The sequence below is a fragment of the Rhineura floridana genome, chromosome 1 (assembly GCF_030035675.1).
Source record: "Rhineura floridana isolate rRhiFlo1 chromosome 1, rRhiFlo1.hap2, whole genome shotgun sequence".
Lineage (NCBI taxonomy): Eukaryota > Metazoa > Chordata > Lepidosauria > Squamata > Rhineuridae > Rhineura > Rhineura floridana.
Window position 1 is genome coordinate 213,190,816 of NC_084480.1, and position 18,273 is coordinate 213,209,088.

The 18,273-nt window shown below is 41.6% G+C and overlaps 1 protein-coding gene across 3 annotated transcripts in view; it reads left to right on the top strand.

The window, feature by feature from the left end:
- Nucleotides 1–18,273, top strand: part of PHACTR1 (phosphatase and actin regulator 1) — a 394,372-nt gene that overhangs the window by 40,961 nt on the left and 335,138 nt on the right. The window contains exon 1 of one of the 3 annotated variants that reach the window (XM_061592119.1): nt 6,497–6,577. The exons of the other annotated variants lie outside the window; for them this stretch is intronic. The gene's annotated coding sequence lies outside the window, so the exon portion shown is untranslated. Of the gene's footprint in view, nt 1–6,496; nt 6,578–18,273 lie in introns of those variants that run through there. 3 annotated transcript variants of the gene reach the window in all.

Genomic DNA, 18,273 nt, shown 5'->3' on the forward strand with positions numbered 1-18,273 from the left:
GCCATAGAGCACCCTTGCTTCTCTCCCCCACCCTGCCCTGCTAGCTAAACAAGATGTGGGTTGCTACAAATGATCTTTAGCCAATATTCCAAGGGGTGTGTGTGTGTGCATGCAGCTTTAAAGTTAGGATTCTGGCATTTCTGTTTTAAGCTACTTAGATATTCTGCTGAGTGGTGTAATTGTCACAATGTGGATATTTAAACTCCCTGGCATTATTTGTTTGATGAAGAATGCAGTGTAAATCTAGCCATGATGGGCTGCACCAAACCACACATAACTAATTGCAAGTAAGAAGGTATGCCTTTGGATTCTGCTGACATCACCAGCTGTGCTGTCTTGATCACTTGACTTTCCCCCCACAATTGACAACAAGGAGTCCTCCTTCAGAGAGCGATGCAACTTTCAGCTTCAGCTACTCCTACTTGCTTGCTATTCTTAACCAACCCTATTCTGTTTCCGCAATCAACAACTTAACATGAAGATTTCCTATTGTTCCTAGTTGTGGAGGAAATTTCTTTTTACAACCCTCCACTCTCTCTCCCCCCCATCTTTTTGTAACCTTCAGAGAAACATTTTCTAGTTATTATAACACTGTTTTTTATGCTGGGAGTCACTATGATTGCTGAGTGCAGCTAGATGTTCTGTTTGATATTCAGCTTGCTGTCAAATGGGTATGCACATGTACAAGGCAGAGAGTCTTTTCCTCTTTTTCTTTCATTGCAGATGTTAATGTGAGGAATGCTGCCAAAGTGCTGTTCAAAAAGCCCAGGATCCTTTAAACTGTGGTTCAGCTAAAAAATGGGGATTTCTGCACTGGTAGCCAGTCCTCCCTGTCCCTTCTCCCCTCTGCTGGTTGTTCCTCTAGACTGAGCATGAGATTTGTAGTTTCTTCTGTCTCCTGGATGGGAAACAGATAAAAACAAAGTTTCCAGAGCCTTGTCCAAGTAGGGTTTTTTTGCCAAGGAAGAGACTATAACCAGTGTTTGTGGAAGGGCTGAACTCAGTGGTAGAGCATGCCAAAGATTCCAGGTTCCATCCCTGGTGTCTCCAGGATGGGCTGGAGAAGACGTGTGCATGAAACCCTGGAGAGCCCTGCCAGTCCGGGTAGAGTAGACAAAGAGCTAGATGGACCAATGATCTGACTCGGAATGAGGCAGCTTCCTCTGTTCCTGTGACTCCCTAGTAGTGTAGGGGCAATAAAAATAATCCATTGTAATTTCTGCCTGTGTTGCTTAAGTAATGCACAATGTAGGTTACCATTTTCTGTAGCTCTTCTCTCAATAAGTCAGATATTTTCACCCCCTTTTCCTTTGCAACATAAAGAGAAACAAACACAATCACAATTACAAAAACGGTACTGGGCAAAAAGCCAAATTGGTGATTAAAAAGTTACACCTATACAATACTATATTCACTTGCCTATGCATAAGCATTACTGAACTCAGTGAGACCTTCTGGGTAGGGATGGATAGGATTTTACTTTTAGAAGCACAAAAAATCCCTAAGGTCATATTGTCGTGTACACACATTTACTTGGGAGAAAATACCACGGACTTGCATGTGCTCATTTTTAATATATTTGAAGATATTTCTCTTTGAATATATTGAAAAAGAGCAACAGGTACAACCAGTATACTTTTTGAGGGGGGCAGCTAAATGAATCTTGAAATTTTAGAATGGAAAAAATATCATGAAGATATAGTTTCGCAGCTGTATTTCACTCTCTGTTTTAAAAAATAAAAATTTGTAGGAAATACTATACTGGGAAGCTGTGTTATTTATTTATTTATTTGATTTATATCCTGCCCTTCCACCCAGTAGGAGCCCAGGGCAGCCTTGTGGAAAAGCAATCAGATTATAGTCAGCCAAGCAAGATTTGTGCTTAAAAGTCATTCATGCTAAACTAAACTGCTGGCATTCTTTGAAGCTTTCGCTTCCTTGAGACAAGGGATGTTGGTATGTTTGTTTGTTTGTTTGTTTAGATTTATACCCTGCTCTTTCTCCCAGTAGGAGCTCAGGGTGGCATATGCCCCTGGTTGCAGAAGTGTTACTGAATCAAAGCCCCAAGTCTCAATATGGAGGCATATTTACTCAGAGGTTTATCAATTGCATTGATCTTTTCCTTTGGATTCAATGGAACTTACTTCTGAGTAGACATGGTTAGGTTTGCTGCCTAAATCAGGTATAACCTGGAAGTTTTTATATGGGTCATACTTTGTTATAATTTAATAGGTAACTATAACTCCTGCTGGTCAATCTGCAGTTCCTTTCATTTGTAAGATCCACTGAATGGCAGGTGAGTTGTGTTCTTGCTTGCCATACTTCAGGTTCAGGAGCCTTTGTGATCTCAGCTTGAGTCCTAACAAATGGCCCCAAAGAATAAGAGTTAAAAAGCAGATAAAAAGAAGCAAAATAAACAGATATAGAAGTATACAAACAGACTTTCACAGAACTCTTCCCCCCGATTCTGTCTCATCAAAGGGGTATTCACACATTACTCTGTACCTGGGTACAAGCCCCCTGTACCTGAGTACAGCTGCTCTTGAGAAAGAGTCTACACATGGTGATTTGAAAAATCATCGCATGTACCTGTACCCTAAGGGTCCTGTTCACACATAAACATTCAACGAGTGTACACTCTGTGTACCTGGATACACAAGTAGTTGAGCTGTACACTCATAGATATTCACATGTAACATACACATATAAATATGTATATAATGGAGAGTGTACAATCTCTGTTATATACACATTTACTGCCAGAAAAATGGCTTCAGTGACATTAAATGCCCACTGAAACAAACCCCTTTTACTGGCGACAAGGCATGCTGGGTCTGTTATACTTCCTGAAACTGTTTCCTGTCAAGACTTACATTCAATAGAGTTTTGTCAGAAAGGGGAATGTAGTTTTACTCTTTTCATTTTTCCTGCAGATTCTTAAGCTTTAAAATTAAAACACCAACTTTTAAAAAGAAAATATCAACTTCTGTAACCATCATTATTATAGCTATTAAAATATTGCATTTTTCATTGCCTTTTATTCTTAAAAACAAATCCCCGGGCTAAGAATTATTTAATTCTCATTGTATATATTTTGTGGCTTGCTCTGGTTGGTGGATCTTGGGTTTTGTAATATTATTATTATTATTATTATTATTATTATTATTATATAGCAAAAAGCTGAAGTCTAACCATCCTGATCTAGAGTATTACAACCTACAAGGCAGGTTTGTGTTACTATAAAACCATGTGATGCAGCTGCAGTAGCAGTTTATAATGGAGGCAGCCATTATCATGTGTTTGACCATCAGGTGTGTCTAATTTTGATGTATGACATTTGATGCAGAAGGTGAGAGCTGCACAGAGATGAACAAATCGACAATTGTTTTCTTCTCAGCTTCTGGGTACACAGTACAAAGGTGACACTGGTTTTTTGAGAATGCTTTCTTTGACAATGTCTTGAAGTCTTACCTCTGCCATTATAGTTTCATTCTTGTAAGCTATCCTTTGAACCATGCTACAACAACCTTGTAAGGTAAGCTTGTGTCCATACAAATGATTTAGTGCAGGGGTGGCTAGAAGGTAGATTGTAATGTATTGGTAGATCCCTGGAGGATTTGTAGTCAATTGGCAAGAGCTTCTGGCTTCCAATTGTTTAATAGCAACATAAGGACACACCTGTCCAGAAACTTGGCAACTGAAATTAAGAGTGCTTGTGGAAACTAGGAATAGATCTATGTGTGGAAAGGCTGTGAGCTGATCTCATTTCTGATAACCCTGTGCTCAGCAACTTCTCAACCATGTTCTTTCATACTAGGCGTATGTCTTGTGCAGCTGGCTGTAATTGGTGGCTCTTGAGGTTCTAGTAAAGCACAGGGTAGATCCCAGACTCTGTAACAGCAGTGCCCTCCCGGTGATGGGCCACTCACTGAATGGGGATGGGGCAAGGTGCCTGCAAGTTGAGGGTTGGTGGCACTACCATCTTGCAGCATGTGGGCACACACCTGCAGGTGGCTGCTGCCTTCCACCAAAGTACCCCAACCTTGCCATCTAATGCCACAGTGGTTTGGAGAACGTTTAATGCAGATTTTTTGGAATCTATTTGTGGCACTATCCTGAAGAGTAGCTGTGCTACTGCATAGCAAACAACAACAAGAGCTGAATGATGACACATTGAACATTTAATGGACTTATTATAGACATTCTAATTGTTGTTGTTATGTACCTTCAAGTTGACTATGACTTATGGTGACCCTATGAATCAGCAATCTCCAACAGCATTTGTTGTGAACCACCCTATTCAGATCTTGTAAGTTCAGGTCTGTGGCTTCCTTTATGGAATCAATCCATCTCTTGTTTGGCCTTCCTCTTTTTCTACTCCCTCCTGGTTTTCCAAGCATTATTGTCTTTTCTAGTGAATCAGTCTTCTCATTATGTGTCCAAAGTATGATAACCTCAGTTTCATCATTTTAGCTTCTAATGGTAGTTCTGGTTTAATTTGTTCTAACACCCAATTTTTTGTCTTTTTCGCAGTCCATGGTAACCGCAAAGCTCTCCTCCAACACCACATTTCAAATGAGTTGATTTTTCTCTTAGCCCCTTTTTTCACTGTCCAACTTTTACATCCATACATAGAGATTGGGAATACCATGGTCTGAATGATCCTGACTTTAGTGTTCAGTGATACATCTTTGCATTTGAGGATCTTTTCTAGTTCTCTCACAGCTGCCCTCCCCAGTCCTAGCCTTCTTTTGATTTCTTGACTATTGTTCCCATTTTGGTTAATGACTATGCCAAGGTATTGATAATCCTTGACAAGTTCAATGTCCCCATTGTCAACTTTAAAGTTGCATAAATCTTCTGTTGACATTACTTTAGTCTTTTTGTTGTTCAGCTATAGTCCTGCTTTTGTGCTTTCCTCTAACTTTTATCAGCATTCGTTTCAGATCATTACTGGTTTCTGCTAAGAGTATGGTATTGTCTGCATATCTTAAACTATTGCTATTTCTCCCTCCAATTTTCACACCTCCTTCATCTTGGTCCAACCCCGCTTTCAGTATGATATGTTCTGTGTATAGATTAAATAGACATTCTAATATTTATTGGTAAATCACATAGTATTTAAAGGAAATAATTGAATTTAGATGTTAAAAGTTGCAATTCTATGTTCAGTTTCACTTCAAGAGTAAGCCCCATTAAATTCAGTGGAACTTACTTCTGAGTAGACATGATTAGGATTGCACTGTGACTTCAGATGCTAGTCTTTCTCCCCATCCTCTTACTAGACTACTGGTACATCATTCCAGCTTCTCTCAATATAGCAATTTTCACTTGTCTGAGCCCACAGGGGCCACACTAGCTCTGCTTCAGAGTCTTAGGGTCTCTCCCCCAGCTTTTCTCTCTTCATTATCTCTCTGCTGTCCTTTAACCACTTCCTACATTCTCTTCAAAGTGATGCTGCAATCCTATCCCAACCCCATGTACCTGGGAGTAAGTCCCATTGAGCTCAGTGGGACTTACTTCTGAGTAAACATAGTTAGGATTGTACTATGAGCATAGACAAACTCTCCCCTCTCTTTCTCTGTCCCCCCAACTTTTCTTCTATGGGGCTGGAATCCTAATTCTTCTTACCTGGGAGTAAGTCCCATTCAACAGAATGTGATTTACTTTAGAGTAGGCATGGTTAGGATTGCATTGTGAATGTAAACCAAACTTTTTTTTTTAAAAACTAACAATTTAGACAGTCCATGCCTAACTCTAGCTTCCCTGACAGGAAGCACTCTTTTTTAAGGCAATCCTAACTCCCCTTACCTGTGAGTAAGCCCCATGGAAGGAAGTGGGACTTACTTCTGAATAGACATTTTTAGAATTACAGTGTGAGCCTTCAGAAGGTGTTCCCCCCTCCGTTATCTCCCCTCACTAGGTTTCTGCTTCCCTGCCTCCTTTTGCCTTCTCTCAGAACAGCAGTTTTCCCTTGTTGGAGACCACAAGAGGCTTGAACTCCATTTAAGTTTGTAAAACAAACATAATTTTTTAGACTTAACAATTTAAACAGTCAATTCCTAGCCCTAGCTTCCCTGACAGAGTCGCTCATGTTTCTACTCCTGGTAGTAAGCCCCATTGAACTCAATGGGACTTACATCTGAGCAGACTTTTTTAAAAATTGCAGTGTGAGTCCTCCAAAGTCTCCCCCTCCCCCATTTTTTGCCTCCTTCCTTCCCTCAAGCTCATTCATTGCCAGCACGCAGAAGCTCTGCTTCAGGCTGGTCTCCCTTCCCTCTTTCTTGCCCTTGCCTTCATTTTAGCCTTATTCCTCTTTCCTGCTCCCTGACTCTAGCAATTGACATTTCCTTGAGTTCATTTCTGATTGGCTGCTGCGGCTGCTGCTGCTGCTGCTGAAAGGAAGCCTCAGGCTCTCCCCGGGGAGGAAAACTAATTGCTCATGATCAGCTCCATGTGGACAGCATGCAGGGAGAGTCAACACATGAACAAAAGACCTCTTTCTTTAGGGGACGGTACACGTGGTGATTTGAAAATCACCATGTGTAGACTCTTTCTCAAGAGCAACTGAGTCCAGGTACAGAGGGCTTGTACATGGGTACAGAGTAATGTGTGAATACCCCCCAAGAGTTCTGTAAATGAGGAAAGCTTTTCTCCATTTATGCGAACGTAAGAATGAAAAAAATTATCGATATCTGATAATCAGATGACCAGATTTCTGCAAACTGACCAGGATATGGTTTATTCAGTTTTCCCCCTCAGGAAGGTCTGCTTGTTAGAGTCCAGGAATGTTTTTTAAATTTATCTTCTTTTCCCCCCATTTTTTCTCTTAACACCTTCTGCTGCAATTAACAGAAATAGTGTTTCTCTACTACAGGCATCAGAAGACTCCTGCCGATAGACTGAGACCACCAGCTGATTTCACATACATAACTGAAGGAGTATGGTACTGAGTTGATTTTGTTGGGATGAGTTTAAACTAGTGACCTCAGCATGAACTTTACTATATATCCATGCTTCATCGTATGCCCAGCTGACAAACTTGTTCAGTGTTTCCAAGTGCGTGCAACTTCCACTACATACATTGTCGAAAATAATGTTCTATGGACTATTCACTGAGCAATGGGATTATTGATAATTGTGGGCAGCATGTTTCTAAATTTGTGCAGTACCATGCTCAATTTATAGAGCCGATGAAAGTATCCAATTATTTATGCTCAGGATCTAAGAATATTAGTTGATTTTGGCCCTGGGTCAATGATGGTAGACATGGGGATACCAGCCCCATGTCTTCTCCCCTCCCCCTCTAACTTACACAGCACCTCTATAGCTCCTTTAGGTGGAGGCCTGCATACAGAGGTCTCCCTGGGGCAAGGGTTCAAGAGCTGCTGTGGCTGAAGGAGCCTTTAGAGACAGTGGCATCACTAGCGGGGTGGGACCGCACCCGGGTGACACCATGAGGGGGGTGACACCCAGAGCCGCCCCGTCGCGGGGCAGGGCGCCCACACCGTTGCCTGGCAAAGGAGCCGAGAAGCGCTCCGGGTCGGTGTTGGAGCAGCCAACTCCTCCTTGGAGGCAGGCAGGCGGGTGGGCGAGACCGGGAGCAGCATTGGTGGGGTGAGGGAGGCGCGCCGGCATTCCCAGGCCTGCTTCTATGGCTGGGTACCCCTCTGGTGTGCGCCCTCCCAGGGGCATGGGTGGCTGGCCTTGTGTGTGTGCACGCGCACGTGCACACACTCAGCAGGACATTTGGGGGCTCGCCAAGGAGTTACCGCATGGGGTGACACCAACCTTTGTCACTCCACTGTTTAGAGAGAGCCTTGTAGCTGAGTGGCAGAATGCAAGCTTCCCATACAAAAGGTCCCAGGCTCAGTCCCTGGGAGCTCTAGTTAGAGCTTGGAAAGACTCCTGTTTTAAACCCCTAGAGAGCTACTGCCAGTCAGTGGTGACCAGCCTTCCCCAACCTAGTGGCCTCCAAATATTTTGGATGACAACTCACCATCCCCAGCCAGCATGGCCAATGCTCATAGATGGTGGGACTTGGTCTGAGGGCACTAGGGATGGACAAGATGGGCCAGTGATCTGTCTTGGCGTAAGTCAGAGTCATACATTTATGTCTGTCCAACTTTTCACTGTGTCTCATACTGCAAGTTTCCCCATCCCTGCTTTCCTTGGCTTGCAGGGCAGGGAAACTCACAGCAAGATGTTATAAGTATGCAGGATGAGTGGAAAAGAATGAGGCATGAACCACATTGTCTGTAAATAAGTGACACCCAGCCCCTTTGGTTTAGGGCTGGAAAAACCCAGTCTGTGCAAGGAATTCTGAATCTCTGACCTCAACACAGAGCCTGCCAGCTATGATTGGGAAGGGCTTAACTATCATGGAAGGGTCATTGCTCAGTGGTAGAGCACATGCCTCACATGCAAAAAGTCTCAAGTTCAATCCCTGGTGTCGGCTGGTAGGGCTGGGAGAGAACTCTGCCTGAAACCCTGGAGAGTCGCTGCTAGTCAAAGTAGGTAATACTGAGCTTGATGTCCAGTGGTCTGGCTCAGTATAAGACAGCTTCTGATGTTCCCATGTTATTTTAATCTTATGTGGGTCAGCCCCAGTCAGATTGCCTGCATCCATTCTCCAGGCACTAAGGTTTAATACTGCAGAACCTGGTTTAGAGAAAGACACTCCAGTCTAAGGCTGTCTTGCAATCTTGCCCAATAGCTTTATGTGATAATTGGAAAGGAAAGGTACATGGCAAGATCTTGTGAAATTCCACACCAGAAGTGATAATAGGATAAGGAGCAATCAACCGTCACTCAGGCCCAGTCTGCACTATAGAGTGAAACTACAGTAAAGCAGTATCATACTACTTTAACAGACATGGTTTCCCCATAAGAATTATGGGAACTGTAGTTAACGGTACTGAGAGTTGATAGGAGACCCCTCTACCTCCCCCAGCTACAATTTCCAGAGTGGTTTAACAATCTCTCTTCCCAGGGAACTCTGGAAAGTTTAGCTCTGTGGGGGAAGTGTGGGTCTCCTAACAGTTCTCAGCACCCTTAACAAACTACAGTTTCCAGGATTCTTTGGGGGAAGCCATGACTGTTTAAAGTGGTATAATACTGCTTTAAATGTATAGTGCAAATGGGACCACTGTCTGGGACTTTCAAAAATATATCTACATGAATGCATGTCACAAAAACATATGTAGTCATCTAATTTTGCTTTGTTTTGATCAGTTCCCCAGATAAAAAGAAAGATTTAGGAGGTGGTAGATCTGATATGGTCTACATGTCTCTAAAATGGTCAAGCAATTCCCGTAAGAACAGTCTTTTTTAAAAATGATTTTAATAAGTATATATTCATACAATACCCCCCAAAAAGCCACCAAACAATCCAGGCAAAACAACAAAAAGAAAAAAATACCCAGGGTGCCATACCAGAGTATAAACTTAACATAGAGAGAATGTTGACAAAACCAAAAAGTGACATGACATCCATGTTATGATACCCAAACTTCCTGCATTGGCATAGACAAAGAATGTTGGGTATTGGTGACAGCATTATACAAAATAAAATCCCACCAAACTGCATATAAATTATCTGGAATCTCCAAGCCACAGGAGACCTGAAATCATGGGTTATTTTTTCTGATATACCCAAGGTCTGTAAGTTTTTGCACCATAAGTGTATATTTAAATCCTCCACTGACTTCTACTGTGCTATAGATGGTCTGCCAACCATCAATGGCTAAGCAACAGTCTTGTTGAAAAGAAGAATTCTGTCAAGATGTATTCTTAACTGGCTGGAGAATAATTGTCAAGATAGGACTTAATAAGCTGGGTCTGGTTGATTGCAACTTCAATGCTAGCCCCTGTTGGTATTCTAAATGCAACAAGGCCTCCTCTCACTTCATATTCACCTCAGTACTTACTTCACACAAAATTACTCTCTCACTAACCCAGTAAGGGAATCTTGGTGGTGGTACAAAATACAATTCCCCTTTCAAATCAGCAGCAGAAACTCAGTGGGGTTTTGATCAAATTGGATAAATAGCTGTTCATTTTCAACTGCCAGCAGTTTTCAGGTGACTTGAAGGCAGGAATATTAGCTCCTGAATATGCCTTTGATGAGGTATCTTGAATGTTGGGGGGGGTCATTTACAGGAAAGAATCAGCAGGCAAGGAAAGGTTTAAACAAACTCCCCCCCCTTTTCCCTGCAAGTGCTTTCTCACCCCTACACTCATGTTACAAGGCAAACACAAGATTGGGAACTCTAGCCTGGGTCCCGCAGAGCAATGGAGTTCTTCTGTTTATGGAACAGCTCCTTCCACAAATGGAATAGACTCTGATTCAATGAGACCTTTCACACAGGGAAGGGGAGAGGTGATTTTCACCAGTTGCCCCCTTCCACTCACAGCTTCCCCTGTTCCAGAGGGTCCTCCAGAGCAGATTTTCAGGGGGCACAAGGGGGGGAAGTGCTTCTGCCCCTTGCATTTGCAAGAGCTGAGAGCCCCTTCTTCCATTAGCAGGACCCTTCTGACAGATCTTTGGATCCAGCCCCCTGTGTTTGTCTTGTAATGTGTAAAATCCTATCCTTTAGTCTCAATATAATCCTTGCCAAAACATCTTGTAACGTGTGACCTCACCAAAGTAAGATGGTTACAATGTCAGGAGTGGAATTTAACTGCTCGGGAAAAGTTGGCATGGTTCTGCTTCAATAATAGATTCCATCCCCCCTGCCCCCCCGCCCCCCATAAAACTTGAAAGGCAATCAGTATGGCTACCTTAAGCAATATTGGCAAGTGCTAAGCATTTACTGTCTGGTTTGCAAACATATTTCTTAGATGCTGCTGTTTGGCACATTCTGAACTGCAGAATATTTTATGTAAATGGAAAGATATTTTGATGGGAACTAATAGATAGCGAGTAAATTCAATTTCTGGTTTAAATGAAGTCCATTTTACACTAGGGAGATAGCCTCTAGCTGAAGTGACTGACTGGAGCAGAGTATTAGGAAGGCAAAAGCAATTAATCAGGTGACATTAGAAGGCCTTGTGCTTTATCCGTGGCTGGTTATAGACCCAGATCTGATTAGACACAACTGAGTGCCTGGAATAACTAGATATTGTGTGCTAGTGGAAAGCAATGGCTTTTGAAAGAACAAGGGCTGGTTGTCACAGCCAGTGATGATTTTGCCATTCTCAGGGCTCCCTGTATACACTTCTAGAGAATTCCCAGTTCTAGTGTACTTTATACATGTAGGTACGGGGAATCTCAGGTTCAGGGGCCAAATTCAGCCCTCCCAGACTCTGTGACTGGTCCTCGGGACTCTCTCCAGGCCACCCCCTTCTCAGTCCTGCTCCTTGAGTGCTTTTGCCTGGTGAGACTGTGTCCTTGGACTTTGATGATCCTCCTTGCTTGCCTGGGTGGGCAGAGATGTATGTACACGTCTCTGTTTATACACTGCAGTGGTAAGAGTGGCATTCATGGCTCTATTCAGTTTTGCCTCTGGCCCCACTCACTGCTGAGCTCTGCCTGAAAAAGGTTTCCTGTGTCTTTATGCATGCAACCGAGCATGTATAAGCTGCTAAAAATGTAGGGCATATTTGCTTGCTTTTATGCTCAGTGGACACTGTAAGAGGAGAGGAGCAACACCGTTGGTGGTGGTGGTGGGAGCTCTGCTACAGTAGTGATCTGGAGCTACACCCATGCAGGTTGCAAACCAAAGGTAGGATGGAGGTTGCACTGTATGTACAGAGTGGGTGATCCTCGAGCCCCTCAGCCTGAAGCTGGCACAGCAAAATAAATGAGTAAATAAAAGGAAATTGCCTCCTCCCTTTCTTCATTGGCTGGCATGATCTGGCAGGGTTTGAGCTGCGGCCATGGCTCCACCACTCCAACCCTCCCAGGCCTTCATTTCGATTGCTCTGCCCAACATCAAACAGAGGTGGCTAACCTGTGGCTGGGTTCTACTTCTTCTGGCTGCAGGTGGAGGCTCGTAATATGGAATGTTTCTCCATACAAAAGTAGAAAGCTGGATGTCAAGGAGATGAATTCTAGCCTAGCCTTTTCCCTCCCATGCTCATTTGTTTGAATGGAGAAGCAGTCCATCAGGGGGGTCTGAAGTGTTACAGCCTAGATATAAGATGACCATCTCAGTCAGAACCAGGGATGCAGAAGAATTTTGTTCACCTTTAAAACCAAAGTAATCAAATTCTCACTTTCTGGAACAGTAGAACCAAAACACAACCATCCTTCAAAATGTGCACTTATCCAAGCTTTGTGATGCAGATCTCCAACTATGTAAACTGTGTTTACAAAACTGTATATATTAGGGGAAATGTGCATAAAAATGAATATATTAGTGAAAATAACCAACAAAAATGCATTATTTTTAAGACAATTCTTGTGTACACATTAGTCAAAACTGCATACATAAACATGTTTTGTAGGAGAAGTTCATACTAAACTACTGAAGAATTTTAATGGGTTTTTTGGAAAAAATGCAAATTGCTACAGAACTGAATTTAAGCTTGGAAGAATGAGAACCAAAATTGACAGATCTTTCCATCCCTAGTCAGAACCAAGCCTGTATTTTCCAGTGTTTCATTTTAATATAATTTAATGTCATATAATATATTTAATTTTATATTTATTGCATCAATTACAATTCATATTACCCTAGATATGAGCAACTGATACATGCTACTTCATGAGGTGCCAAAAGGGTCTATTATAGCTCAAGAACATGTTGTAGGCTCTGCTGGTATTCTATGCTATAAAGTTAATGTTCTGCAAATATTTTTCTCATTGGTTGTGTATTATGCCAGTTAGTTATGCTGATCTCTTCCAATGTCAGGTTTTTAAACCATTGCCACCTTTAATTGTCATAGGAGATAAGACAGGCAGTTATGACACACAAGACCATTTCAGTGGTGGCACCAAAGCTTTGGAATACTCTACATATAGAGATCTGCTCTGTGTGTGTATGTGTGTTGGTGCCTATTAAAAGCTTTTTGCATTTTAACAAGCTTTTAACAGCTAGTTGATTTTCTGCTTTGTAGACTGCTGATTTTAAATTGGTATTGTTGAATTACTTCTTTTAATTGTTTGAACATTTTTTTATTTTATTTATAAAATAATGTATATACAGTACCGCTAACTCATATAACTAACGTTTAAGTGGTGTACAGCAAATATAAAACAATAAACGTTACTTTATTTTTATTTTACAAATTTTAAAAATAATTTTATTTGGTGTATTTATGATATTTATGATTTTACTGTGATTGTATTTATTACTCGTGTAAGCTACAGTGAGTGCTTTTAGCAGAAAATCAGAATAAAAAGGAATAGCAGTTACAGTTATTGTCTTAGGCATGAGCCACAAAAATACTGAATATGAACTTTAAAAAGTGTATCATATTCTTAAGCCTGTTCTGGTGGGGTTTGGGGCCTGCAGGGGAGCTGGCAATGAAAAATGAGGTAAGGCAAGACCTGGACAGCTCTCAATGGCCCAGCTAGCTGAGTTTGGAAAGATATTGTCTCAGCAAAGGCGTAGTCATCTGGAGTCTTAAAAAGTCTGGCTGGCAGGGATTGATTTTCCAGTTGCTCTGGAAGTCTCTGCCACTGGAGAGTGGTTCTCAATATTTAAAAAGTCTGGGGCCTGTTCTGTGCTTGAATGCACCTTCATGGTTGTGGAGCAGGAGAGGCTAGAGGGGAATCATCCTCAAACTCTATGATGATTGAAGAGCCATATCCTCAGGCTGGGCCAGTTCAGAAGGGGATGCCAATGGCTCCCCTTTGAATGGGGGGACTGGTACATCCTCTGTATCAGAGTCCTCCTGAGGCCAACATGGGGACCCTGAGGGAGGGGGCATAACAATTCTAGTGGAGCTGCTAACTGCAAGACTTTTTCCTCTCAATGTTTTTCCTCTGCTTCACTCTGCCTAATCATAAATGAGCTGGGAGCCCCCTACACAGCCACTTCTCAATGATACCCTGGCTCAGTTCTGTGTATATGCCCATCACTTCTCTTGTACAGTCAGAGTGGAACCAACCACACAGGTCAGAAAGGCTGGAGGAAATAGGGCTTCAAAGGGGCAGGACCCAGCTCTCCATTATCCTGATCCTTATTGGGGTATCCTTCCTGGTAGGGCAACATGGAGTAATACAGAGAAGAGAGAGCAGATGGAGCTTCTACTTTACTAGCCCAGGGAGCCACCTTGCTATACTTAGGGGTGGAGCACAGAAAGCATCATGTTGGAATTGAAAGTCCACATGGTTTGCTAGGAAAGATCTGTGAGCGAGAGCTTTACATGAAATTTCCTGGGGGAAATCTACTCGGGTTTTAATTTTTTGTGTGTGTCCCTACACTGGAATCACCATTACAGAAAACATTACATTGGAACCAACGCTGTGAGTCAGGGGCGCCCCTTCTTTCCGAAACCAAATGAATATGCTCTCTTCTGATATGGCAGATCATGATATTAGAAACAGAAAGTAAATGGCATTTCTCAACATTAATTATGCCTTTTACCTTGCCAGACCATTATGAATATCAAAGCGAACGTGTAGCTAGTTTGTTTTCTTTTAATCACATTTTCGATAAAAGTTACATTGCTAAACCCGTTGTATCCTGTAACCCACTATAAATGGGCTTACAACTCTCATCTACTTTCTTGTTTAGCTTTCCATTTTGAAAGCAAGCTCATCCGATAAATCTCTCTACATTTTACTCACTTTTAAGTCTAAATTTATGCATGTGTAAGCAGAGGAATAAAGAAATGGGAGCAATATTTTCTTCTTGTTACCAACTTGAGGGATGATCCCAGTAAATTTCAATAAGGAGGTTCTCTACATTTTTGTACCTCTTCTGTAACTGTTGCAATTTAACAACCTGGGGACATTTCAAAGTCAGGATTTGCTTTCTCCTCTTTCTTCTTTTGGCCAGGGGTATCAGGATTGGCTGCTTCTGGGTGGAAGGGCAGGCAATGAATGAATGAAGGGCATCACATCACCTGAAGCATCAAATTATAATTATTATCACCACCACCACCTGCAAGTATTCCACTGGAGCAGCCTTATTTCTGCCTAACGCACCTGTTCTACCTACTTTGTGACTATTATTATGAACAAGGAAATGGACCTGTGTGATAGATATATGCATGTCAAAAGCTCAAATTCTTTTTAAAAAGTTGACCTTTTTTATTTAAAAAAGTAATTGCAACAAATGCTTCTTAAATATGGTGGATTTTCTGCAATGTCAATGGGTTGGACTAAATGACCTTTGTGGTCCCTTACAGCTGATACCATGCTTTTTGTTTTGTTTGCCATTTAACCTTGAAGGCTTTAACAAGCCTTTAATCCTGGCTGAAAGTCTCTCATCTCCCCTAAATCTTGTCTCCTTCCACCTTGCTTTTGACATTCAGGAAATAGCAGGAGGGTTTAGAAATTGGAGGAAGAAGGGCAATGTGAAATATTATTAATGTGATAAGTATTAAATAGAAATATTAATGTGATACTAATTGGAGTTAATATGTGAAATATTATTAATAAACTCCAAAACATACCACAGATGTCTCTGAACTGAGATGTGATGGAAGCTTGCTTTGAACAGCACATATGTTCTTATGGTGCGTTTTAAAATCTCTGAAATATATTATCTGCCATTTTATAGGGTACATGGAAGTGTGTGTGTGTGCGTGTGTGTGCGTGTGTGTGTGTGTGTGTGTGTGTGCATACATACACACAAGAGAGGGACCCAAACACATACATTTTTGGATTTCCGAATAGTGAAGAAGAGGAAATGAAATGGACTCAGATGGACCTCAAGCCAAATCAGGAAGCCTGTGAATGCTTTTCCAAAGTGCTGAATCAGGTCCGAACTGAACCATGTAGTTGGTGCACACCCCATATATCTATATCCACATCAATATTGATATATGTGATCATTGTCCTATCCATATATACCACTTGAAAAGGAAAGCAATCTTTCTTCCCAAATAGTCTTTTTTATATATAGTCCCAATGGAAGAGTTTCTGTAGTGTTCTGCCATTGCTCTATACAAAATGAATGTAATAACCACTTTGTGGCTCAAGTGATCAGATGTCCCCAGAGGATTCCCTTCTCAGAACTCATATGGCATGTTCCTCTAATATCGACTGGATTGTAAATATCAAAGTCTGATAAAGATTTCCTGCAAATGGCTCCGTTTTTATTAGGATTTCCCTTACAGTGAGATAAAACATTTTCATGTTGACTTCCACATATTTCACTGTGAACTTCCTGGTCATCTGGTTGTAAGCTGCACAATCAATAATAGATGGCAGTTTATAAACACCCTCCTTTCCATGCCCTGCAAACCCACGAACATAAGCAAAGAAGCCTAGACTCCATAGCAAAAATTAATAAAATTGTTATTGGAGCCAATATTTTTACCGATGGCATCCCTCAATTGTTTCTCAGTGGAAGATCTTTATATCTGGGTTTTATAAATATGTTTAGACAGCTTTTTAAAGGTGGTGGGAGGGGGAAGGACCCTTGCCATCTTTGCTTTTGAGTTGCTTTAGATTTTCTTGTGCATAGCTGGAGTTGTGCTGCGTTCTTTCTTGTGAATTTTTCATCTCTGTACTCAGACAGAAACTTAATACACAATGGTGTCTCACGATTAAAAACAAATAGAAACAATTCAAAACAAATACTGTAGAAACTATAAAAATGAGTAGAACTAGAACTAATGCAAACTAATACAAACACCTGGTTACTGTGATAGCAGAACTAATACTTCCTTTTTGTAAATCAACAGTCGAGTGACCTGCGCATCCCATCAATGCATTCCTGCTCTCCTAAAGTGTAACATCTGGTGATTAATTGAAGGAATGTTGCTAAGTGTTCAGCACTGAGTCAGACATATTAGATGCCAAGGCAAGATCACCAGGGTCAAGCAGATAGAAAAGTGGTGGTAGAAGTATTAAAAGAGAACATCTGTACAGCAGTCCAGCCTATATCCTAGTGCTTTGTTTTGGTTTGTTTATTTGTTTGTATAATACAACTTCTTTAATATAAAATCCAAATTATACATTACATATAAAGTATATTTTCATGTGTTATATCTTCCAAATATAACACATCTCATGGCCTGTTTTGATCTAGGATGGGAGTCCAGGAACATGTGTTGTAAAATTGATTCCTCACATTTGCAGAACAAACATCACCTCCAAATCAGCCTCAGGCCAACTTCCGTCTGATCTGCAGCTACATGAGTGTAAACACAGGCAGCTATCTGTCCCTGCCCTGTTTACCATTGTACCTCACATTTGCTAAGCTATACTAAAGTGCTAATCTATACTATGCTAACTTATACATTGCATATACCTTGGTGGCCGATGTAGGAGGCAATTGCTCCTCCCCTCAGTGCCTTCCTTAGTCAAACTTGCCTTGAAGTGGTAAATGGACACTGGCAGCAGATGCTGGGGTGGGAAGGGTGAGGGTGGTAGCAGCAGCCCCCTGCTGTTCTTCCTAAGCCATTCCCCTTTGTTGGAGAACAAGATCTGTGTACGCTATGTGGCATGTTCTGCCTGCACCCCCAAACTAGCCTGCTACCTCAAGTGTGGTGGAAGACACTACCCCATCACCAATGTTGAATTAAGATTCAATTGCCAGTCCAGTTGGCTCCAGGATCTGGAATGGGAAGAGATGCCATATTGTCTATTGCTTCAGGGAGCAAAATGTCTTGGCCTGGCCCTGGTGGGATTTATTCTATTAGTCATAATAGGAATGCACCATATTTTGTTAGGTGGCATGAGAGCTCTATTTCACCTAATATACACTATAAAATGCATGATGGATTCACATATGGAACCATCTTGAGGAGTCTCTGTAGCTATAGCAGTGCAAACATGTTGACCCAGTGTGCGGCAAAAAGGCAAATTCCATGCTAGGGATCATTAAGAAAGGTATTGAAAATAAAACTGCTGATAACATAACACCATTGTATAAGTCTATGACGTGGCCACATTTAGAATATTGTGTACAGTTCTGGTCACCTCACCACAAAAAGGATACTGTGGAGTTGGAAAAGGTTCGGAAAAGGGCGACCAGTATGACCAGGGGGATGGAGCAACTCCCCTATGAGGAAACGTTGCAGCATTTGGGGCTTTTTCATTTCGAGAAGAGGTGTGTTATGATAGGCATGTATAAAATTATGCATGGCATGGAAAAAGTAAGCAGAGAAAAGTTTTTCTTCGTCTCTCATAACACTAGAACTTCTGGA